We start from the raw sequence: 25,434 nt of genomic DNA, 5'->3' as shown, positions 1-25,434 counted from the left end.
GTCTTTAGCCAAAAACAATTAGAGGGCAACTGTCGTTCCAAAACAAATTTGAACCTTCCGACTCCCCCGACCAGTATAAATAAGCGGACACGATCGCGAGCGAGATCATTGTCGAGCGGTTATTGAGTTAATTTAGCGAGCGACTTACGAGTAGTACGAGTAAGCATTTGCTAGGCGATTAGTACGATTCAAAAGCTTTAGCGAATCTTCGTAGTGTACCTACAAGCGATTTACTTCACCGGAATAAAATCTCCTGTAAGGTCGTCCATCGACGTTGTACTTTATTTTAAAGAATTGATTTAAAATATATTGGAAGGTTGCAACAGCAAACAACCTGATAATTTCTGCGACCCAAAACACCACACCTCATCCGCTGTTACTGTCAGAAGAGAGCACAAAAAAAAAAGAGAAATAGATTTTATGGGCTTAATTATTTTAAGTGTGCTAAGACATTTTTCAAACCGGATAATATCTACTATAATGTATGATTTATTTATGATGATTTATTTTTGATAAATTATTTTAGACTCGCAATTGCCTCGATAAATAATTTCAAGAATTATTCCTCGATGATCCATAAAAGTGTTCGCTGCCCCTGAACGTTCTCCCCGGTGGCTTTTCACCATAGCCTGGAACCCACGCAAAAGAAAAGGAATTTATTGTTTCGTGTTCTCGCAACTTATCCATGGCAAGAAAGTGCGAAATCGAATCCTTATTTACGATTAGTCGAAACAGCGGCCAGGACACCGTATCTCACAACCGCGTCGAGATACGGGGACAGATATCGTAAGATATGGCGCGCCATACACGAGACACGAGCCTCTGGCTTGCTTTAGCTCATTCCATTCGAGCCGCCACTTGCCTGAGATGTTAATTAGCTTTCTGCGACTACGACGATACGCAACTTTCTTCTTTCTCGCGTTGAAACCATTCCCATCTCACGTTACTACCGTAAAGCATGTAAATAATTCTATGAATCAGACTCGGATTTTGCGCAGACTTGCAGCTTCAAATTTTGTCAACGAGAGTTTAATCAACGTATAATGGTAAACTCATTTTTTTTTTTTTGTAACTAATTTTTCTATAACTTTAACAAACGATTCTTCGTTAACTTTTATCTGTTCTTGATCGTTATCTTAACGAATACAAAAGTCCGATCGAACAAACCTTTTACCGCCAATCTAGGTCAATTATCGCGTTTCATAGGAAAGCAGCAGGTGTTCCAATGGTCTATAGACGAGAATGTACGTAAAACTGAAGACTTTAACGTGTATATACACTATGTGGAAGTATGCAGGATACTACGTAGTAGTTGGAATTATAGCCTCGCGAAATCGTTTCTTAAAGGTTCATAACTAACGCATCAGATTTTCAGTCGGCTATATTCTACACCAATTACCCTCTCACATATGTAATTTTATTCTGTTATCGGAAAACTGATTTTATCCTCGAATTTCATCTGTTCGTCTTTGATCCCTTAGTCTGTCGTTAATGAATTTTCGAGATGAAACCGGTGGCTCATTTACCTAGAAAAAAAGAGAACGTTTCTTATCCTCGTGGAGCTGCATAAATGCACCCGGAACTCGTTAGCGGCTGCACGTTTCCCAGATCCGCTAATCAGGCAGAATTATGCTAAGGTTAATCGCCGTTCGCCAGTAGATAGATCGGACGCGTACGGTTAGCAGAGGCAAAGATCGGTCTCAGCGTAAATCAATCCGCGTATCTCGGACGTAGCCTCTCTTTAAAACGTCTTTAGTCAGGCTTACGCGGCAATTAAACGTGGGTAGAGGTGTTTAGGTCGCGGTGCGATAACCGAGCCGCTTAATAATCTCTGTACGTCGTCCTGTATGCAAATCAAACGTCAATCATGCTTCCATCGAAGCACGAAAATGTCGTAAACACTGCTTATAAGCATCTAGATATTTTGATCGATTTGTACTTTATTAGCAATGATGCGTGAAATCCACTAAGATATAAGAAATTAAATTAATGCACATTAGCAAACTGTGGATTTCTGCGTATTTATGGGGAATTTGAAGGTGCAGGAATTTACGTAATATTGCACATGATATGGACAAATATATCGCTACGCAATAAATATTTCTGGGCAAATCTAAGTCTCCTTAAAACACTCGTTGGAATTTATACTTTAATTTATTTTTCATTTATATTTATACCTTTAACCTACCTATATATATATATATATATATATATATATATATATATATATATATATATATAAACTAGCATATGTATATATATGTATATGTTAATTGTTACCTCATATACCAAGGGTTTTATTATTATTTTCAGTTTAAATAAATAAATACAACACAACACTTAGAGGGCGAAACAAATCTCTATATTTCTATTTCTCCATCTCACAAAAGCAACAATCAGTGTGAACACATCCGTGTTGTATATCGCTTATTGAAGTTCCTGTCGTCTAAGTCTAAATCCACGAAGATGTAAGAAATTAAATTAATGCACATTAGCAAACTGTGGATTTCTGCGTATTTATGGGGAATTTGAAGGTGCAGGAATTTACGTAATATTGCACATGATATGGACAAATATATCGCTGGAATTTATACTTTAATTTATTTTTCATTTATATTTATATCTTTAACCTACCTATATATATATAAACTAGCATATGTATATATATGTATATGTTAATTGTTACCTCATATACCAAGGGTTTTACTATTATTTTCAGTTTAAATAAATAAATAAATACAACACTTAGAGGGCGAAACAAATCTCTGTATTTCTATTTCTCCATCTAACAAAAGCAACAATCAGCGTGAAGACATCCGTGTTATATATCGCTTATTGATGTTCCTGTCGTCGTTACTCTGCATCAAGCCTTCGCTATATCTTCTATATAACAACGTACCTGTTCGCGGTATACTATCGTTCCAAAAATAGCAAATGTGTCTACCCGTGTTGTAAACTCCAACCATCATAAACAATGCAGCAAACAAACAAGACCTGGATCGTTATTTTTAAACACATTGTACACGCCTGTGCCAGTGGAGACAAGCAGACCAAAACGCTAAACAGCGAGCCAACGACTGATAGCCGCGCACAGCAGGGACAACGCGCCACGAAAACGTAGCTGAACCACCGTTTCACGTTCACGGAAATGATGAAAACTGCCGCTGCTTGCATTGTGCTCTCTGGTATACACAGAAGTTTATACGCTGCCTGAAGCGTAGATTCGATCGTGCCTACCGTAATGTTTCGTGCATGCGAGCGGTGGTCAGCAGATAGCAGAGGATCATTTCCACAAAGCACCGGGGCCTGGGGCTTGTTCCAAGTCCAAGCTATGATCCAGAGACTCCGGTGAACTTTACAAGTGGACGCGAGTTCGCATTTCACGACGCGATACACGGCAATAACGGAATGGCGAACCTTCGAGTATTCGTGTCGTTCTCGCAATCGTTCGCCATTGGCGTTTCGAGAGTCATGGAACGTGTCCGCGAATGAATTTTTCTCGGATCGAATCGATATCGCGAGAACGTAACGTTTACGTGGGGTACCTTTTTGAGATGAGAAATTATGTTCATCGTGGAAGTGCGATGTAATCGTAAAGTTAAACGATCGCCATTGAAAGAGTTCTATTAGAAACGGATGTTTGGGACAGCGATGATATACGAGCTATCGATGCTTCGTTTCAATGTCATTATTCATTTATCCGCGTGCTTAAAGAACTTGTAGTTACCTGGGATGATTGAGAGGGAAAATTCAGCTTCTTTACGGCGAGATTTGTTTCGTTAATTCGCTGTATTTGATAAAGAAACGCTTTCTTGTCATGCGAGCACTCGCGAATGTATCTTTTCAGAGAATTTGTTTCGAAATATCGTGATTTTTTACTTTCATCTGGAAATTAGATCGATAGGAAGCGTGAAATGCGTGAATAAGTCAAGGTATAGAAAATAGAGATGCACAGATACGTTCGAAGCCACGAGCTACGAATGTGGTCGCAAACTCAGGTCCAAGAAGAAATAACAAAATACCTCAATTCCATCGAAGCAAATAAAAATTCGTAAAACTGACAATGAGTCGATTTGGAGAAAAAATTCGAAAGAATCTCGATTTCCTCGTAGCAAGATTTAACCAGTTAGTATTATACTCGTGATGAAGAAATGGCAATATTTCCTGTTACGACGAGTATACTCGTCATGCGTAGAAAGTAGCTACAATGTGCTATTTAAATTGCAGTAAAGTTCAGTAATACAATTAAAAAATAGAAAAGTCATTTCATTACGAATTAATTCTATATTATAGCAGCCACGCATATTCTGCGTTTAACGAGTATACTCGTCATCGCTGTGCAAAGAGATCGCAACAGCTAACTGATTAAATCGTTCGAATTCCTTCGGGTAACTCATAATCAAACCAAATCACTCGCGTTTGTTAAATGCACGAGCAACATGTTGCACAGTCGTTACAGTCTACGTTGCTCGATTAAACATTTGAAAAATCAAAATTTCTCCTCATCAACGAGACACGAATACAAAGGCAACAGCATACCATCGAATCGCGCTTTTAATCTCCACCCAGTTTTCGAGGGCCGCTCCCAACGTACGAATCTCGCTCGACTCGAAACTCGAGCCTCGAAACCGGCGTGCAACTACAATGCCACTCGCGAGGGGGTCGACGATTATCGTGGCAACCGTCTCGATAGCTGGTTTGACGTTTTCGCGGTTCTCGAGTTTCCATCCGGATCGAGTCGATCTCTCACGGAGCGAGACTCGCAGTCCACCCACGCTCGATCCTGATCGAGGATCTAAGTATTTACACAGTACAACGGCGAACTTTCTGAATGGCCAACTTCGTAAAAACAGCGGCAATATGCATCGGTACATTTTATTTATTATTTCATCGTACACGAAATGTCAGGATTTCTATATCTGTCAATAAAATAAAATTCGTCAATAGAACCTACGAGTAGAAGTAAAAGGAAAACGTTACGTAAGTGTATAGATTATTTGAGCGTGTATTACGCTACGGTTATGAGAAAAATATGAAATATGGAAGAAATGATAATAGAATTGTTGTGAGATAAAGAATGATTGATAAATTGTATTTATGTATTACGTATTTGTGTATTCGATCCGCGCGAAGTATCACGAAGTATCTGTGCCGTGTGGTAGGTAACTACCGTTTACGCAATGAAGGTTACCAGTACAGATTTGCAAGAGTTTAATCCACAAGAAGAAATCCGCGAAAGAAAGAACGATAGTGCGCGTTTATATATTTTTGCTATACGTATGAGTCGTTTAAGTCTTTCCAGTAATGTCGTGTTTACGCATCGTTTTACTACTTAGTTTTACATTTCGTTTAGATTCTAATAGCGGCACTTAAACGAAATCAAGAGATTATTTGAAACTGCCCGACTTGTTTCTCCTATCGAGCACCGAGCACTCGTATCATTATCAAATGAGATTGAAAAAACTCGGTGATTTATCCTATCTATTGGTCTGCTAATCCCCGCGCGATCTGGTTCTCATCAGCAAGCGTAGGCAGCTATCATCGGAAATCCCAGTCATATACTTCTGATCATGGCACAGGGTATCTTATCGTGCTCGCGCCAGCAGAAAGATCGAACTGTCAGGAAAAAGTGCAACGTACACGAGATTATCGACAGACAGCCAGGCGTGGAACTGGACGAAGAAGAGAAACGACGTAGATCGACTGATTGTAAGACGTTTCAAATAAAACAAGGTAATCGTCTGAAGCCTAAAGGATTTGGAAACGGTAAACAAAATTAGCTACGAAATCGAATCGCCATTATAGAGCTTCGACATGGTCGCATCGTAAGATCCTATGGTGTTCTTGCTGCAGGATTTGCGAATTTGATTATACGTTATATGATTATTACGCAAGCTACAACATATCGTATTGTGTTAGAGTACTAATGAACAAAAGATTCATCTTAAAATTGTATAAGTAGTTAAAATTGTCAAGATGACATAATTATGTATGTAATTATTTGTTATAACAAAAGGGAGAATCAGTGCGCATGGAGAAATATCTTTAGGCATTTACATTTTCAGATACAGTTTGTTTTACGCAAAATGTCTAGAAAAATCCCATTATTTTACGTCTTGTTTATCGCTCAGACATTTTTCATTTTGTGGAAGCAACTTATTTCTCAACTAGAAAATTTTTACAAACAAAATTATTTATTATTTCATTCGGACTAATTATTTCATCTTTACCATCGCTTTCATGTCGAGTAAAATACATGTATAGTACAACAATAGAAGCTTCCCTAACGGTTAAGATATTTCGTAAAAATGCAAAAGTGCAACTTACGTTCAGGCTAGATCGTCCATCGAGTCTTACGATCGGTAGATCACTTTTGGTAGATCGTTCGCAGCAGAAGCGCCGCTTAAAGCCGTCAGTAAGTCATTTCTTACGCGGTGTTCGAGGGGGTCGCAGAAGAAAAGACGGGCTTCCTACCATTCTCGAGCACGCCTTATCGATCGTACTGCACGATAAAACGTCATTCCCTTTTTAAATCGCCGCCGATATACAATACGAAGTGGCGGCGATCCTCTGGCCCGATAACGGCTTCTGTATAAGGACCCTCGCGGACAGTGACACGGAGGCGACATTTCGTGGCCGTTCTTGCTGCCGCCTCCTCTTGTTCGCGCGCTTTCCCCGCGCCGCGACCAACCCGTGCTTAGGAGCCGGACCGCTCTTTCACTCTCGATCCACGCCGCAAAAACTCGACGAAACCGCGGAATGCTGTCTACCAATACAAGCTCCTATCCTCCGGTGTATAGATTTTCGATATCCCGACGTATCATCATCGTTTGGCGAAACCGATGGATCATACCACTCGCGTGTTCATTGATTTATGTAGGTTAGTTAAGAGGTGGCATGTTACACGACCATCTCGTACAGTTTGATCGCGGCTTTTTTCGCAATAGACGAACGAGAACGAATAGATTGTTCGATTGCGAAACGATGATAGATGGTATTACCACTAACTTTCAAAAATATAGGTTAACGACTACGTGGCTGTAACTTCGATATTATTAATCCATTGTCGTATAAGATCGCTTTCGAAAGGGAAGAAAAAGTTCGATAAGCGAGCATACATTGCATTTGTTATTACGCCAAATTCGTCGAAAGAAATATGAAAAATTGGACACCTATCTAAAAGCCAGGGTAATTATGGCACCAGTACAAGAGAAAGATTGTCAGGATCTTTTCTTTTTCTTTTTATTATTCTTAAAGTTACTTTATTGCTTGTTATCGTTCCGCTTCTCGACGACCAAGCACAGCTCTTTAATACGCGCCCTTATCAATTCCAGCGATCGTCCCGCGAAGTGGAAAATAGTTACGATTATTATCGTGGTGGAAGATTGAAAGCTTCCTCGATCGATTCCCAAGCACCTTGTCCCAGGCAGAACGCATCGATTTCGTACGTCATTTGCACTGAATATCGGAAAGTCGTCGCTATCAGATTTAATTGGTGTTTCTCGATCGTTTTCCCTTCTTATCCGCTGACTCCCGCTGTATCCAAAGACGTGGCATTCTACGTGGTGCGAGTCCTCTTAGCGAGCACGTACGCTCGCTAATGATGCAATCGGCCCATCAGATACCTCGACCGGCTGCCTTCCTCCTCCTGCTCCTTATTTCCTCGCTGCTTGCTCCTTAACTCCTTATATACCCACCTGACTGTACTAGTCCTGATCGTCTAGACTCTAAAGTCTAGAGTACGCGTGGGTTGTAAGTGCAACGGGTGATCGTCTAGTTACTTACATTTTTATCCATTTAGCTGTGAATCACAGTTGCTGATATTTTAAGATTTCTATCGTATTTTTAAGTCTCGACTGGATAATTGCAACCTGCTTTAGATCAATGAAAATGTTGTAAAGTATTATATCGAAAATAATCGAACGACGACTATGAGACACGACGATGGAATAAGCGAGTCCTGTTTTTTCGTATTAACGAACAATAAATATGTAATTTGTTTCGTTACAAGAACATTCTTTTTCCGCTTGCCTCCTTGCGATTGTTCGTCCCAAATTTTACTCCAGTCAGACTTTTTGACTTTGTTCGTTTGCGTACGTATTTTAGAATAATGAAGAGATTCGTTAATTAGGTTCGTGAAAGCGTCGATTCAAATACGCGTAACTCGAACGACGTAAATTGTTTGGGAGAATTTTTAGTTTCCGTGAGTTAGATGCATATTGGATAAATATCGTTCTATTCTATGGAAGAAAGATCGATGGTCTCCTGTATCGTTCACGCGAATCTCGTAACCTCATCCACTGCAATCGAGCATCCGTGAAAACACTACACACGATGGAACATGCACCGGCAAAGATTACGCTTTGTCGAGTTTTGTCCCCGTGATTCTTTGACTTGTCTGATTTATCTGACGGCAAAGGCTCGGATTTATGTGGCGTGACAGAGCCCGATTACGTAATTAACAGAGCGTTTTGAAACACCCGGTAGAAGCTGTTGCGACTCAACACCTGGCCGCGCAACGTGTTCAGGATTCCTGGTATGAGAGCCGAGGCAAATAACGTTAATCTATCGGCTAGTGTCAGACGATTGCGAGATTTCATTCATGAAATCTCCCGGAACTCCCGTAATCTTCGTAAACGATTAGGCGAGAAGCTAGAGCCACGGGACAGAGAAACAAAGACGCAGATATCGATGCAACGCAAAGGATTTTCATTCTTAAAACGGCGATTAATTTACAGATGGCTCCTTGAACCCTGGCTATCCAATCGGATTAATTACGAATCGCTATTTATTCGATGACTTATTTATAGCTACGAGGAGTCGCGTAAAGCAGCGAGAAATCATATGGCGGCGATATTTTCAGCGGCTAATGGAAATCACGGAGTTCCTACGAAAACGATATGTACATATCCAGCAGGCAAAGCACGCGCGAAATTGACTTGATCTTTTTGTTTATAATATTCCGCGTATCTGGCGTTGATTAAATTCCAATGGTACGGAGATTTCATTAAGAGATCGCGTTGCCTAGATCCCTGAGAAGTTATGTTCTCTCTATGTATATAGTTAATGTGGAGATTTATCAGAGATTCTTCTTTTTTATGTCGTTAATATTAGAAAATAATTGGTAGACGATGATTAATTGAATCTAATTATCTGAGATTTTTGTTACACGTGTTTGATTATTTTTTGTTCGATAAATATGTAAATACATATGAGTCACGAAGTCGCGAAACATGTCAACTGAGATTCAAAAATTACTCGCTCGGCCGGGCAAAAAACGCATTATCATAACTGGTACAAATTCATTGGGTGGAACGTTTTTTATGTCGACGAACCTGTAAGAAACAAACTAACCTCAAGTTCTTTTTAAATTTGCATTAGAGGCAGATAAGCGGAATTTGAAATTAAAATTTCGTGCTACCCCTCTTTATGTGCTGTTGATCATTCGACTCCGAACTTCAAACCGATCGTCAAGTCCTCTGGAATCGCTAAAATAACAAAAGAAGTTTACGCACGATCAAATTTTTCTATTCTCTTCGAATTTTAATTTACATAAAATAAATATAAATTGAACGCGTAAGAAAATTTTATATTTTAATTATGAACAAATATATAGTAACTTCTTATCAAAACACTTAATACACAGTGACTTATCGAAGTATATGAAAGCTTGTTGTTGAAAATTTTCATGAATATATCATGTGTATTATACAAAACTTTTTAAAACTTTAATAATTTACAACGAAATACGATTATCATGATGATATTATATAAATGAAAAAGCACTTTGAAAGCAATCGGTTTATCTTGTTTCTGTAAAATATAAGACCTATTACTTTCGCAATTATCCAATATACTCGTCTACACACCCTACTAGTTTCCACTTCGCAGCTCCTAGGCCATAATAATTAAATAGTGGAAAAAAGCTTCGACAAAGAGAAAGAAATAGTGCGTCGATAACATTCCACGATAATTATACACGCCCATTAGGCTTTTGATTAAGCGGAAACATCGAATGATACCGAGTAGAGAGATCTCGTAACATCTCTAGCTTAATTTGTTGGCGAAAATATTGTTCCGTTAGACGCTATTCGTTGGCAATTAGTTAAGGATGGATTAAAACACCATTCACGGTTTATCTAAATCGTTATATCGCTCTGTTATAGACCGTTTCTAATTCTATTACCGTATACATGTATCTAAGCTATGTATGGTTTTGTTTCATTTTATGTTCCTCTGTGGGTGCATGAATCTATCTTCCGTGAGATATATCCGTAAAATCATTTTCAGGATTGAAATGAGAAAGATTTCTTCATTACCATTTACTATCGTATTAACTATCAACGTGTTTCGCATTATGTGGAACAAATTCATCAGTGGTGCATAGTTTCCTTACTTTTTCAAGCTTTCAACCTATAATCGTAGTTTAGGAAATTCCAGTTATCCAGAACAACGATTATTGACAGTAGAAATTATGTTACTTAAGGAACTCAAAGTTCTTTACAAACGTTGGTAAGCAAAACCTACGTGCCTTTTGCAGCAATAAAGATGAACCTATAGAAAAATTACATTACCATATTATAATTACATTAATATACTCAATTCCAACAATATCACAGCGTCTCTGAAAATCGACAGGATCATCTTAGCCTCTTCTATCGATCTCCAACAGAACCATCGTATAACTATACAAAAATTACAATACTAAGCGCAACGAGCAACTCCGATACAACAAATATATTCAATTCTAACAATACCATAGCATCTCTGAAAATCAACAGAATTATTCTTTTCCATCTGTGTTCATCTTCGGCAAAACCATCGTATGACTCAGTCCTCGTACATAGCATCTTCGATCCCCTGCGTCTCGCGCAAACTTGCAAAAGCACCTCGCAACCCGAAGAATACACCCTCGGTGTGTGCAGCTGCTCGAAAGATCAAAGGATTCCGATAGTTGCCCCTAGTTCCCCTTGGATATCTCCCTCGTTGCGTCCATTGATCGGCCACGTTTCTCCAAGTAGCTCGTAGTCTCCTCCAGAGATAGGCGTACATATGCTGATTTCATGCGTGTAAGCACGACTAAAAGCCATTCTAGCACCTGCGGGTGGTCCCCCGCATACCGCGATCTTGTAGCCAATCAATTTCTGTACATCCCGGCAATTTCCATAAACTGGACGTTGATCTCGAGTAAAAGGCGATGCTGCCGTTGCCTCGTTTTGCTCCTGCCGCGTGTACGCGCGGCTACGAGCACTACACACGCTCCGAGCTTACTTGAGAGGGACATCCGCTTCGTTTTATCTCGAACACATGGCATTCCATTCATCGGTACACGCAACGGCAACGATTGCTTCGTTTGTCGCGTATTAATCCCCGGAGAAAACTGTTCGAGCCGATCTGCGATTTGTTGCGCGATAGTTAGAGGATTCTAGTGGTTGGCTCTTGAGCAAATTGTTCCTGGACTAGTCGTGTTCTATTTTTTAATGCTTTTCGAAGTTGTTGCTTAAACATGGGCCAAGGGTACAGTAACGAACGTAATTATCGTGATCGTTCTTTGTTATTTTAGTACTCTTAATCTTAGGATTTCGATTTGTGGTACTTTCGTTAGAACGTTAAAAATAGAAGTTTCGTCATTGTATTTCTGTATTTCTTAAGAAACTGTAATACATGGTAATTTTATATTTAGTCACATTTCGTATGTATAACGTTTCAACTGTGTTTATAATTATAATTAGCATTTTATATACTTACGCAATTACTTTCTTCTTATTTCCTCTTAAAATAACTCGAATAATCAGATTATTCGAACTCACATGGCTAAAGTTCAAGTAATTTGTCCAATATGAACGAGGCTTTGGCTTCTAATGCTACTATAAAATTCTACAAACAGTTTCAAACATTTCGCTCTGCATTTGCAATTAAATCTCTACCTGGTTGCATATAGAAACTTCATTAACGTGTGATGTATACTTAATCACCTCTCCTTTCTTCTGCTTTCACAATTCATATTTCTTCATATCCAATCTCACAGACTATCTAAAAATCATTCGTTTACATTTCTTCGTCGGTGGACGAACGTTAGATCGGTATTTTTGACCCCTTCAGGGTCCTCTAAACAAGTTACCGATCCGTAGTTTACGAGCAAAACCAACTGACACAGCTCAGCTTGAATTATTAACTCGAACAACAGAGAGCCGGTTGACTATTACCCTATCAGAGCTATCTCTCATTAACCATAGCAACTTCAGCAGTTAACACGATAAAGCGAGCAATCCGAGTAACAGATCGTGGCACATCCACTGCTGGCAGAGGATATCGATTCAAGAGCTAATTCAATTTGTTATCGACTTGCCAACTTGCAGCGCTGTTGATCGTAATGAATGACGAGATTTAACAAATGCATCGTACTTAATCAGGCCTTCGTGATCAGCGAACAATAACCGCGATTACTTTTCTCACTGGTAACATTGGATGTGCAACGTTGCTTAAGAGTAGATGTTTCGATTGGGAAAAAGTTCTTTTTTATCGGAGATACAACGGGATTAATTAAGAATAACAAATAAGTTTCATACAAGCTAAGACGAAGATGGAAACTTTTCACCAAGATTGTTCATTTCCAATTAAAAGATTATAATGATTATCATGCAAGCGTTCGACATCAAAGATAATTGATACTCCGTTTAATTGAAATAGTAATAGTATATATGTATGTACTCGTGAAACGTATCCTGTGATTTGATCAAGAAAATCTATGCTATGAACGTAGGATACTTGGCGCTGTAGCTTTTGCCACGCGTCATTTATTCTACAACTAGCGAGCAGAGTAATCGTATTAAAACAGCAAACCACCTCGCAGTTGTTACATAAAATTGTGAAATTAATAATTTGTAGATGTTTGGAAAAGATGTTAATAGTAGTATTATTTATACTTCATATAATTGTTTTTCATTTAAAGCAAGTGTAATAGTTTCTTTCCGATGAGAAAAATCATTTAAATGTATATAATGTAATAGATAAATGAAAGTTATATAAATTCACCAATAAAATATCAATTGACAACATGAAATATGATTCAAAAATTGTTTTTGTTTTTAGAAATGTTTCTTCTAAATTTCTACTCTGTGCATATATGTAATTTGTATATATCTACTATAAAAGAAGTCTCTGCTGGAATTGGAAACAACTTACTTTGGATCAATAAAACGAAATTGTGTGCCTTTTTTTAAATTGCGTTTTCTGCCAGCAATTGTTACATTATGTAAAAAAAAAAGAAAAAGAAAATTTAGCTACATTACCGAACATAAGTATTAGTATATGCACTTGTCATATTTATTAGATAATTCTAACATATGGAAAGCATGTATTTTATATTAAATATTAATATAAATATAAATACTAATAAGTGTGCTAGTATTTACTTATAGCCGGCTATGTATGTTTACCGTGGAAGGACCCCGTGCCGTTCACAGTACATTTCTCCGCACGATTCGGTATCTCCCCTCTTGTCATATATTCGCATGTTTCTCCTACCATCAGAGATGAGGCGATGTCTTTGACAATCACGATGAGGGACACTTATTATTTGTGTTTCACTGGCGTTTTTAATAATGCATTCTGGATCTCCCCACTCTGGTATATTATACTTGATTATTAACGATTTGAAATTAGAAGATCCATTTATCAGTTCCAAGAAAAACAATGGCTTGTTGAAGAATATCACACATTAAGTAAACAAAATTCTAACTGAACGGAAGCTACAACTAAGGTTATGTATAGCCATGTTTTTTTTTTTTTATTGACAGATTAGTATAAGCTAACAAAACTTAAAATAGAAACATTACGTTAATAACTTTGCTATAAAATACAAGCTTTTAGTAAGAGGTAATCAGATCACTTATCAAAATTTAAAATATATGAGAGATAATTTGCTTATTTCTTAATCACTGCATAACATCAGTAATTAATAATACAAGAAATGGAACCTCCTATGCTACATTATTTTAAGTTTGAATTAAATTTGCAACGTATGGCGATGATAAGTATGGCAATATCGCTATGGGAACAGTCACATATCAGAAATAAAATACAAGAATTTTTAACATTTGAGTATAAAGAGGGTGAAAATAAAAGTAATGAGAAGAAGTGGCATGATATAACAAAATTAATATTAAAACAGATAGAGTCAAATACATTACGTTCAATTATCTTGAAGATCGAATTAACTCACATAATAAAATGCATGGGTGAGAAGATATTTAACTGGTATGAGTATATTCGTAAGAATATTGAAGATGATAAAAAAGAATCAGCAATTAATTATATTGAGAAAATATATTGGACTCATTATGGATCGATAGATGAGGTAAAGATATTGAAATCATTTTGGATAGATAACCCAAGACTAAATATTGTTACAGTTTATGATATAGCATGTGAGTATGCTTTAGAAGAAAATATCAATAATTTATGGGAACAAATACCAAAAGCGATACAAAATAAATGTTATGCAAATGTACATATGGATTATACGTGTCTTATAGTAGATTATTGGCAATGTTTTAGGGATGGAAATTTACCACTATTTATTGCATGTCTTGGAAAAGTAATACATTCAGGAAATACATACATATATAACTATTTATATAATAGACATCATTCAGTAGAAGAGAATATGTTTAGATTGTCTGTCTATGAAGGATATAGCAAGGCTGTAAAATATTTTTGGGATAAATTAAACGAGGAAGAAAGAAACAGAAATATAGTTAGTGGTATACAAATATCTGTTACTAGCTATATTTCTGATTATACAATTGAGTATTATTATTATAGACGAGAGAATTTTGTAGAAATATTTATATTTCTTATAAATCAAGTGAGAGTAGTCCATAAGAGAAAGACTATAACTCATATTATACATGATTCATTTGATGATTATATATATGTGTGTAGCATTTTAAAAATGATATTATTCACGTGGCCATGGCAAGATTTTCTTGTACAAATGTTAGAAGAATCAGAGGCAGCTTTGAAAGCGCAAAATAATGGCTATATAGGTTTAAATTTGTTATTTGTGATTATATTTTGCATGAAAAGAGACTATAATTTAGGTTATGGAATAGAAAATAGTAAGTATGAGATGATACTACATGAAGTATGGCATAAAATCCCTGCGTGCTTAAAATCAAAGATAGCTGAGACAGATCCATATTTAGATCTCATACAGGGTTTATTAGATATTTGGCACTTACCAAGCATAAAGTTGATAATTAATGCTCCAGAGATGACACAATGGAGGACCAAATTATTAGAATATGGACATATATTATTTAAAAAGATAGCAACATCAATAAAGATAGGACAATATGAATTATTAAATCAATTCATAGAGGGAATATTAGTTTCTGAAAAAGACAAGAAGCGTTTTAAACAAGCCATTGTGGGTGTGTGCGATTATTTCATAAATGAAGACCAATATGATTTAGCAGATAAACTATTAGATTGGCAATCTGATTCCATAGAAGAGAAGGAAGAGCTTAAGAGTAAGATAAATCATATAAGGCTTTGTATAAATTTTATAAGAGAGGATAAATATAAATTAGCAGATAAGTTGCTAGATTGGAAATTTTCTACAAGAAAAGCAAGACAAGTTTGTAAGGATAGTTTTAAAAACAATCAATTTTCATCTGATTATATTTATAACTTATGGGCAGTAAAAAAAGAAGATGTAGAAATAGCACGAAACAAATCTCATAAGTTTTTAAACTGGTTTTTACACTCAGAAGAAGAGATAGTATGGTTTAAGAAACAGAAGTTAGTAAATGACAAATTAGAAGAAATACTTTGCAAGTTATTCATAGGAAATAATTATTTTGAAACAATTGAGTATTTTTTAGATTGGTGTTTATTATCAAAAAAGGAAATACAAAAGTTAAAGCAAGTAGTAGTAAATAAGGAAATATTTAATAAATGTTTATGCACTATAACGTGGAATTATGTACATATAGCAGAGATGTTTATTAAATGGGCTTTCGATGAAGAGGCAGAAAGAACAAAGTTTATTCGACAATTTGTGTTATCAGATGATGGTATAGAGTGTTGTGCTCGTTTTATAGCAGGGGCAAGTAGAAGCGAAACTGACAAGCATGTATCAACATTCGAGGAAATAGTTACTAGATTTAATAACTTTATCGATTTTTGGATCAAACCTCTAAATAACCGTAATGAAATGAAAGATAAATTAAGAAACTATTTATTGCGCTATGGTGCAAATGGAAATGTAGAAAAATATGAAATATTTGTGAGTTTATTAGATAAATCTAACTAAATAGGGGATGAACATAAGTTATATAGGATAGTAGTAACATGAATATATAATTATAAAATTTTTAAGTAATATTAGGTGGTACATATATCACAGACAGATTAATAGAGTTACTAATAAGTGAGCCTATTAATAATCAATGAATTAATATTTTTAATCATTACATGGTAAAAGTAATTTGATACAGAACGATGTCAAGGTACTGTGGAGAGCAATATGCCTTGTTATCAGAATAAACATCAACTATACATTCTCCATTAATGTTATGATTTTTCTTAAATTTCTTCCTTAATGCAGTGATCTCTTAATTAAGTATGGAGTATATATTTTTAATAGGAATATGATATTGCTAAAACGCTGGTATTTAAAACTAGAAAATGGAAATTACAATTAATAAAGAAATACTATTAAAGAATGGTAATATATTTATAGAATTGTGTATTTTATAATTCGTTTATATACGGAAAATATTCTATTACTTCCACAAACATTATTTTTCCTTTTAATGTTTGATTTAAGAAGCACGAAAAGAAATCTCAATATGCAATTGTTTAAAAAGATCTCAACTATATTATTTCTTAAGTCCTATAAGATAATTGATTTTTTCTGACGGAGAAAACGAATCTTGTTTACACGTAGTATTTGCTGTAGTGAATAAATAAGAAATAGAAAACAGATGCGAAGGCAGGCAGCGTGTTGCTCAAACCATAACGAGTCTAAAAGATAGAGACATGACTCATTGATAATACAGATTTTATGCAGCCTCCGCGTTTCTTCCTTGTAAATTGCAACATGACCTTACTCTACTGTGTTTCACCTCAGGAATAACCACTTACGATGACATCTTAAAAGATACGATTGTATTTCACAACAACAGTCAACGACTATGAATTCATTTTGTAAGTCAGTGGTAGGAAGAAGGAAATGAGATGTTTTAGGAAATCATGAGAATATAAATAATGAATGGATTCCAGTATGTGTTTTATGCAGTACGCACTGTGCTCAGTATTCTTGTTTGGTGTGAAAATTAGACTTGGACTTATAAAATGTAAAAGTTTAATGGCTGAAAGGAAAAGGCTGTAGATTCGGGAACACGTGCACAATATTTTATAGCATTTTATAACATGTATTTTATAATATGTATATAACATGTAATGGGCTACGTGCAGCTTCTAGGAGTTTTAGACTCCCATTTTTCAGTAATTTAAAGTCACTTCTATTGTTAATACTTTTATTTTATGTATATTTTTGAAAGAAATCTTTTTTTAATAAATATTCAAAATATATGTGCTATATGCATATTCTATTTATTATATATTAGTTTTATTAAGTTATTGATTAAATAGGAGTTTAGAATTTAATAAACAATAATGTATCATCTTTCTTTTTATGTATTTTCAAGTTTTTAACATGCTATTAAACGATTCGATATTCAACATACTTACTTGGACTTAATTAATTAGTATATAAATCTTATCATAAATACAATGATATTCACATGCTTTTGTAGCCACTGGCATATATCAAACATTGTCAGTTACTCATTAATTAAAACAATGAACCATTCCTAGTCCTTCATACTCTACTTAATAAACATACTCAAATTCAACATGATACGATTATCGTCGAACCATTAAATCGATACAGAATGGATTCGCAATACCCGCATGACACGATCGTGGCTTAGCTGTCTATTTCAATAAATTTTTTCACAGCCTGTCTCATCGTTTAGGAAACAACTGTTTATAGTAACACTCGCTGGAGATACACTCGTGATGTTAATTCACGAACCTATAATTATTACATTTACCAGATTAAGAAATATATAAAATATCCAAATAGTAAATCATACACACTGCGTTTATATTAATAATAAAAAAAAAAAAAAACCAGAGTCTGACAGATACGATCGCGATTTCATTCAACTAAATTCGTTTTGATTTGATTCATCGTAATGAAAGGGTTCGTGTTTTCCGGACACAGAGTGCACGTGTGTTGTTCGCCGCAAAGTACGGTAGGAGCTCGACTCGAGTTGCAGGTTTATAAATTCTCGCCTCCAGTGCGCCAACTTACGCGCCCAGTCAAGAGGTCAAATCGTCGATACCAGGTAGAACGCAAGTTTTTCGCGTAGAACATCGGAAACTGATACCCCAGCGTCAATACCGCCTCATAAGTGAAATTCAGCCTCCAAATCTAAAAAAAAAAAAAAAAGATGGTTGGACAAGTACAGTTCACTCAGTTGTATCGTTCAATTACGATATGTGAAGTACGAGTTACGTAATTACGATGAATAGCCTGGAGAATTTGTAGAATTTTTGATATGTACTTTCATAGTCGGTTATATTATTGATTTAATTTATGTATAATAAATAATAGTTTCAAAATTGCTGAAATTTCCATAACTCAAACTTCTAAAATTATGATTATATCAAATTTCCAAATATAAATCATACTTCCATCCTTTATCCTATGAACCTTACCAACTGATTACACAAAGCAACAAAAATAAAAATGTAAATACGTACTTACGTACGTCTATGATTTGCTTAATCTAGAACACTTATCGATCGTTCCATTGTCCACTAGATTTCATGTCCGCGTTTCCTCTATACTTTGACAGGATTCTTATTACATTGTTTCAGCGAGTTGGGAGAATTTCGAAATACTCCCATAGAACGCGGTACAGCCCCTCCATATCTCCGGCCGGTGCTTTCGCGCTTGAACCGCACGATTTATACTCTGACCTATGTATAAGCTGCGATTTATGCCCTGTGCACTTCCACTCTACCCATCGTCGTTTAGATCGAGCTGGATGCTGTGGTAATTTGCCATAAGATATCCTGAGTGCATTGTTTTGGAACGCTCGATAATGGGAGCGAAGCCTGGCGGCGGAATTCATATTCTGACTTATCTATGCTCGTTTTGTCTATTTTAGAAGCTTTATTTCTCTCTTCTCTCTTTTCTTTCTCCAGTCATCAATTAATTTTATTATTCCAGATTTGTGAGAGTCATCTGTTCAAATAAAAAAATTCCGGGAGTTCGAACATTCTTTTTACGGTTCTTCTCTGAAAACAATTTATTCGTTAGAAAATTATCTAAATGTTTGAAAAGATATAATAGTCCATAGATACTTGGTAGTAGTCGTAGTAATCGAAGAACAGTGATTCGTTGATCAAAAGTTAAAAACGATAGTAACGTGGTCGAATCTGTAACGTTAGACCGCGTGATTTCGCTAAATTTACTACCGCGTGCTATAATAATGCGATTGACGACGCCCACACGATCCAGTCGATGGTTAATTTACAGGGTGGTAACGTGGTACGCGTTACTAGAAAATAATTCCACCTACGCGGAGGCGGCGAGCGCCAGAGCTCGAGCTCTCGCGAGAGGGTGGTGCGCATAGCGTATACACAGTGGCATGGAATCTGGTTTTTAGTGGCCGACTTTTAACTGCCAACGCGACGGGTGTTGTTGAGACGAACGAATAACTTTTCAACCGGATCGAATCTCTTAGTTAGAATCTTCCTTCTAGCCCTGTCTTTGTGATGTGTATGTTTTCTTAAACTAGCGAACGCTAGTTGGAGCGCGATCTTTTTGATTGGACATTGGATCGTTCAAAGATTTGTTTGAAACTCAGGGAATACAAGATAATATTTATGGCACGTGGAGAACGTTGTTTGAAAGACAACCTTCTTTCTCTCTTTTGTTAGATAAACAAGGCACGTTTCTTACATTTTTAGCCATGTATTTCCGTACACTTGTTTATAAACTTATTGTCTTCCTCGTTTCGTACCATTTGTATATCGCTTTTTGAAAAACTATATTAACTGCTGATTAAATGTTTCAGAAAAAAACATTTGTTGTCTTGTGATCCACAGTATATACGTATAAGGTACAGAAAACGTTAGATTTTGCGGAATGCTCAAATAGACTAATACAATTTTAAACTGCTCCTTTCATTTCGAAATGTTTACTTCAAGAAAGAGTCGTTTGTTTCATGAGGTCATCGATGATTCATAAACAAAGTGTTCCTTCAAACAACGGTTTGTGTACTGGATAATATAGGTATACTATACAAGAATTTTTCTATCGGTCAAATATTTCTATCTATTTTTACGTAAATATAGGAAAAGAATTTTCCTGCTGAATTTTTTATTAAAAGAAATTACAAACTTTATTTAATAAATATATTGATAACTGACTGTAGATGTTTATGAGAAATTTAAAGATATAAACATTTACGAAATTCACATAACAACGCATAAATATGTGAAATACTCAAAGAACAATTATACTGTTAAATGAATGTAACAAGCTTTTGAAATTCCATTTCTTTAATTATCCTCATAAAGCTATGAGTTGATCCAAATATCCATGATCTATTAATAAATATTTCAGAAATTTTCAAGCATTGTTAAAAGACCATAATAAAATATGTCTGCTTGTGGAACGTACAGAATCTTATTACATGCGATAGCCAACTCGTCATTAGATATAATTTAGATATATAATTTTGATTTTTAACTTTAATTTCGTCGACGATCAGTCAATAGTTAATCTAAGTCTACATTAATGTTGAAGAGACAAAACACGCGTTCAGGTACTTAGAACGTACCTGACCATCGCAGGCGAACCACGTAATGCGACCCCAGCTCGGGGCTAAACGCGTATATCAAGTAGCCGGAGAATGTCGAGATTTCCACTCTTTTCTCTTTTCTCTCGACAGACTGGAAGCCTGCGAGTCGTTTATTCGTTTGCCACTGTCCCCGGTAGCAACGGGAGCAGACGAGCGTGTGGCGACCGCCGCTATCAGATCCATTATAAATCCATGGCAGAGCATCCAGCGAAATGATTTAATGCTACAAGAGTCCGCGAATTTTATTTTGCACGCTGCCTGCGATAGACCATTTCGATGCAAATACACGAGCTATACGCGGCCGATTGGAAATCTGTTTTGATGCTTTTGACGTTCGCAAGGACACGTGTCAGCGAGCCATATTTGATCCTATGGTTAATTGTTCTTTGATCGATCGCCGGTTAACGAGGACTGATCCTATTTCCCTACCGTTTATTTTTGAGAGAGCAAGGCAGGATCGTACAAAATATTGATTACTCCGAATTAATAGATAATCGTTCAAATGAGATCGTTCCTGAAAAAATAGTATAACTATTAAAATGTGCGCTATTATGTTCTATTTATATCTGGGAACGAAATATTTCCATTTGGTGATAAACAGGTAGATAAGTACTATAGATGTAAATACCATACAGTACCTACCATGGGTAATGGTAAGTACAATAACAGAACAAGCAGTGCATTTTATGTCTCAAATAAAAGTATGTGGTCACCTGGCAGCAGCTGGAAATATTCTACAACGAAAATAGAATTTTTTAATTATTTTTATGTCATTTCTATAAGTCATTGAAATTTTCGATTCTCTGCACTTTTCATAATATTCTCGGTACAAACCCTTCTGTCGTCTTCCCAGAATCTTCATAAAACTTTGACAATAATTACCAAATAAGCTAAGTGACAGTTGTCAATTGTCGCAGATTTTTCAACGATGCAATAAAATTCCGTTTCGTGATGAGAAACATGCAGAGAAACGAGTATATTATATTCACATGCAGCCAGAGTAATAAAGGATCAAGTAGAGTTCGGTGACATTCTCAATTCAGATTTTGCACATTTTTTTTACTTATACGACATTCCTATAAAAGAAAAACGATTCATAAGTAATCAACAGATACACTTATTTATTTATTCATTTATATATGTGTATAAATATACATATACATGTTCCTGTGTATCATCATAAAAGATCACTCATAAATATTCTAATGTTGTTCCTAATCTCTAATGTTATTCTAATAATGTATTAATATATTAATAAATAATAATAATAATTAATATAATAATATATATATTATTATATTATATTATATTATATATATATATATATACATATTCCCTTTGGAATAGCATTAGAGGTTCAGAATATCGATGAGTAATCTCTGAAAGCGAAGAAAAAATTTATATGGTGACAGCATTTATTGCACATTTCGCAGTGGCAAAAAGGGTGAACGATGTCTAATAATTTTAGACGAAGCATAAAGTTTTATAACAGTACCTTTGTGCAATATATATATATGATGTAGAGTAGTAAAATATTATGCCTAACCGGTCCTTTTTCCATAATTCTTGGTAGAATAGTCAAATTGCTAAGAACGTCGAACTGTCCTTAATAATAACAGTCCCTTTTTTTCCTACTTTTAAAACGCTAGAAAAATAAGAATATACATATAGATAAAACAGTGCTATTAAAGGGGCAATATAATTTATACTGCCTCTAACCAACATATTTGTTTTTTCTCCTTTCTTTTTTTGTGCTTGTACATACCAATGTAGAAGAAGTAAGCTGAGGTGGCCAATAAATTTCACTTATTCTCTCTCTTATTGACATGGTAATGTGTCGTTGGAAATATTTTTCAACGATGGTCTGGACTGCCTGTATGTAAACATTTGCGGATTGACGTGCAAAAACGAACACGACGTTTCTGTGGAAAAATAAGAAAACAATATAGAATACAATTGTTCATTCTCGGTTTAATTTTCGAGAAAATTGAATTGAAAATTTTAGCAAGTATACTTGGACATGACTAATTGCGCACTGAACAAGACTAAATAATCGACAGTAGGACACTCTGCGTGTGGGAAAATATGTCGGAAATGTAGAATACAGTTTTTCCATCCAAGCCTTCGTATGTACATGCGTATGATAAATTTTCAAATTTATTTTTCTCGGGAACAAAGCGTCTTGCGAAGAAATTGGAAAAATTTGAAAAGAGCAAGAATATGTCTAAACAAATTTTATTATTTCTTTTATATATATATTATATGTAATAACGTAAATCCTTTGAGTAAATCAGACGATCGGTTCTGGAAAATCGAGATTATTTTGTTAATAAATTAAAATAAATACAGCAATAATTAATAACAAATCTACAAATTTTACCTGAAAAATCGAGAATCCATTTTCTAACTCCTAAATTATCGTTATTCTCTCGTGATCTAATCTATGCAACGTTGGCGGGTAGTTTGAATTCTATATACATGATACATATATACATGAGAAATAATAAAATATAAATAAATAAACATATTTCATTATTTATTAAATTTTATATAAGCAATCACGTCATGTCCATTTTTACATGTTATTCGGCCGGATTCTGTATAATACGTCTGTTTTCCGGTTTTCCTCAACAAGAGGGAGAATTCACAAGTGTGCTCAAGCGCGTGCCTATATGGCACAAAGAACGAATAAAACTGCGAATGATAATGGCGCTCTTGAACATGCCATGGCAAATAAAGTGATTTACGAGAACGATATTAGGATCAGACTGCCGAGAGTCGTTTACGCGGTTGTTTTAAAATAGAATGGCCACGTGCTGAACGATATCACGAGGCCTTAGGTAAAAGTTACATGATGGAACACGTAAGAAAGATGGAACGTGCGTTAGAAAATTGAAATAGAATTTAGAGGAAATGGGTCGGAGATGTATTGAAAGTCGCGTGTATTTTTTTTTTTTTAGTAAACATTTTTGCAGATTGCGGAAAATGGTATTTTAAAAATGTTTTAGGTAACATAATGATAGATCTGTGTCTATGTACAGGGTGCAGCCAGTACAACACTATAAGCGGGCATGAGGTGATTTCATATGAAAAAATAAGAACAACATACGGAAAAAAATTTTTTTTACTTAAGACTTAGTTAACGAAAATATCGAGTTTAAAAATTTAGGATAGGTCTAAATAACCGACAATAGGTCATTCTACGCATGAAAACAAGTCGAAAATGCAAAATGAAACCTTTTTCCCAGACGCTCTGTTCCCGAAAAAATTCCGAAAAAGCCTTAACCATGCTCAAGCATATTTGATAAATTTTCAAACTCGATTTTCTCGGAAATCGAAAACTAAACTTAAATGGAAAAATTTTATTCCATATTTTTTGTTTTTATTTTTTCATAAGAAATCACCTCGCTATTTGCCCTCGCATGGTATGTAACTTGTATCGGTCGATTCTTTCAAATACTTACACTACATTGAGTTGTCACATAATCATTAATCGTAGACTGTAGCTTAAAGTTACTGGATTATATTAATTGGATGAAGTTATACTATAGGTATTCAAGTTAAAGTACAACCTGTGTTGGCTATAATTACTATTACTACAGTTTGTCTACTGGTCAACGTAGCTATGTCATAAATACCATATGGTATCAATCCGCTTTTGAACATAATATTTGTCATAAAATAAAATTGTCATAGAACTATAGTAAGTAAATAGAGTCCTTTGCATCTATTATATGCTTTTAGTAGGTAAATACCTTGTTTACCTGCAGAAACTTTCGATCGTAGATAGATTACAACTAGCAAGGATAGTACTTATAATACTTGATAATAATCGCCACCAATTCATAGTAGCAGAAATACAAGGAGAAATTAGTATTTCGCCAAAATAATTTGGTGTCTGAGGTAGTAAGCATGATTATATATACATAAATATGTTTCCTTCCTTCCTTCAGGAACTTCTCGTCAAAGTTGGACTTTTGCCTGAGGTATATCTATTGATCGTCGTACGAAAGTTTTTGCTTTTAATTAGCTGTTTTCGTAGCTGAGATGAATGACGTAATTAAAGAGAGAATAATCAGGCATCAATGTTATCAAGGAATATCAGCTTCTCTTCCGGCAGGTCTACTGGCCTGCCGACCTGCAATGATTTACTCCGATCGATAATATGATATGCAAATTATATTCGTATGGTAGAGATTGGTTACCCGTACCGCGAAAGATTTAAGCGGTTTCCACACAGAATATTTAAACTGACTTATGTCGGTTAATCTGCACAATCTGTAGATGTTATAGAGTGATGCAACCACGTTTTTCGAAAAATTGATGAGACGGAAACTGTAGAAAATCGATAGAGTACAAAGTTCGAGTTAAAACTGGTTTGAGGAGAAAAATGGGAATCTTATCTTTTGTAAATAATGACGCTGCAAATGAATTTTTATGATTATCAGAAGCGACTTACGATGTTTGTAAGCACTTGTAT

General features: G+C 35.4%; 1 protein-coding gene and 1 long non-coding RNA gene across 3 annotated transcripts in view; one reads left to right on the top strand and one right to left on the bottom strand.

Annotated features, from left to right (window-relative positions):
• Positions 1 to 25,434, top strand: part of LOC132910725 (laminin subunit alpha lam-3) — a 195,805-nt gene that overhangs the window by 88,413 nt on the left and 81,958 nt on the right. The gene's annotated exons all lie outside the window — the stretch shown is intronic.
• Positions 17,692 to 20,341, bottom strand: LOC132910775 (uncharacterized). Its single transcript, XR_009658851.1, has 2 exons — positions 18,848 to 20,341; positions 17,692 to 18,511 (listed from the first exon to the last, which is right to left on the bottom strand). It is a non-coding gene; the product is annotated as an uncharacterized LOC132910775 (long non-coding RNA).

The sequence above is a fragment of the Bombus pascuorum genome, chromosome 9, assembly GCF_905332965.1.
Source record: "Bombus pascuorum chromosome 9, iyBomPasc1.1, whole genome shotgun sequence".
NCBI lineage: Eukaryota > Metazoa > Arthropoda > Insecta > Hymenoptera > Apidae > Bombus > Bombus pascuorum.
The sequence above is the reverse complement of the archived record's forward strand: the minus strand, read 5'-3'. Positions and strand labels throughout refer to the sequence as shown.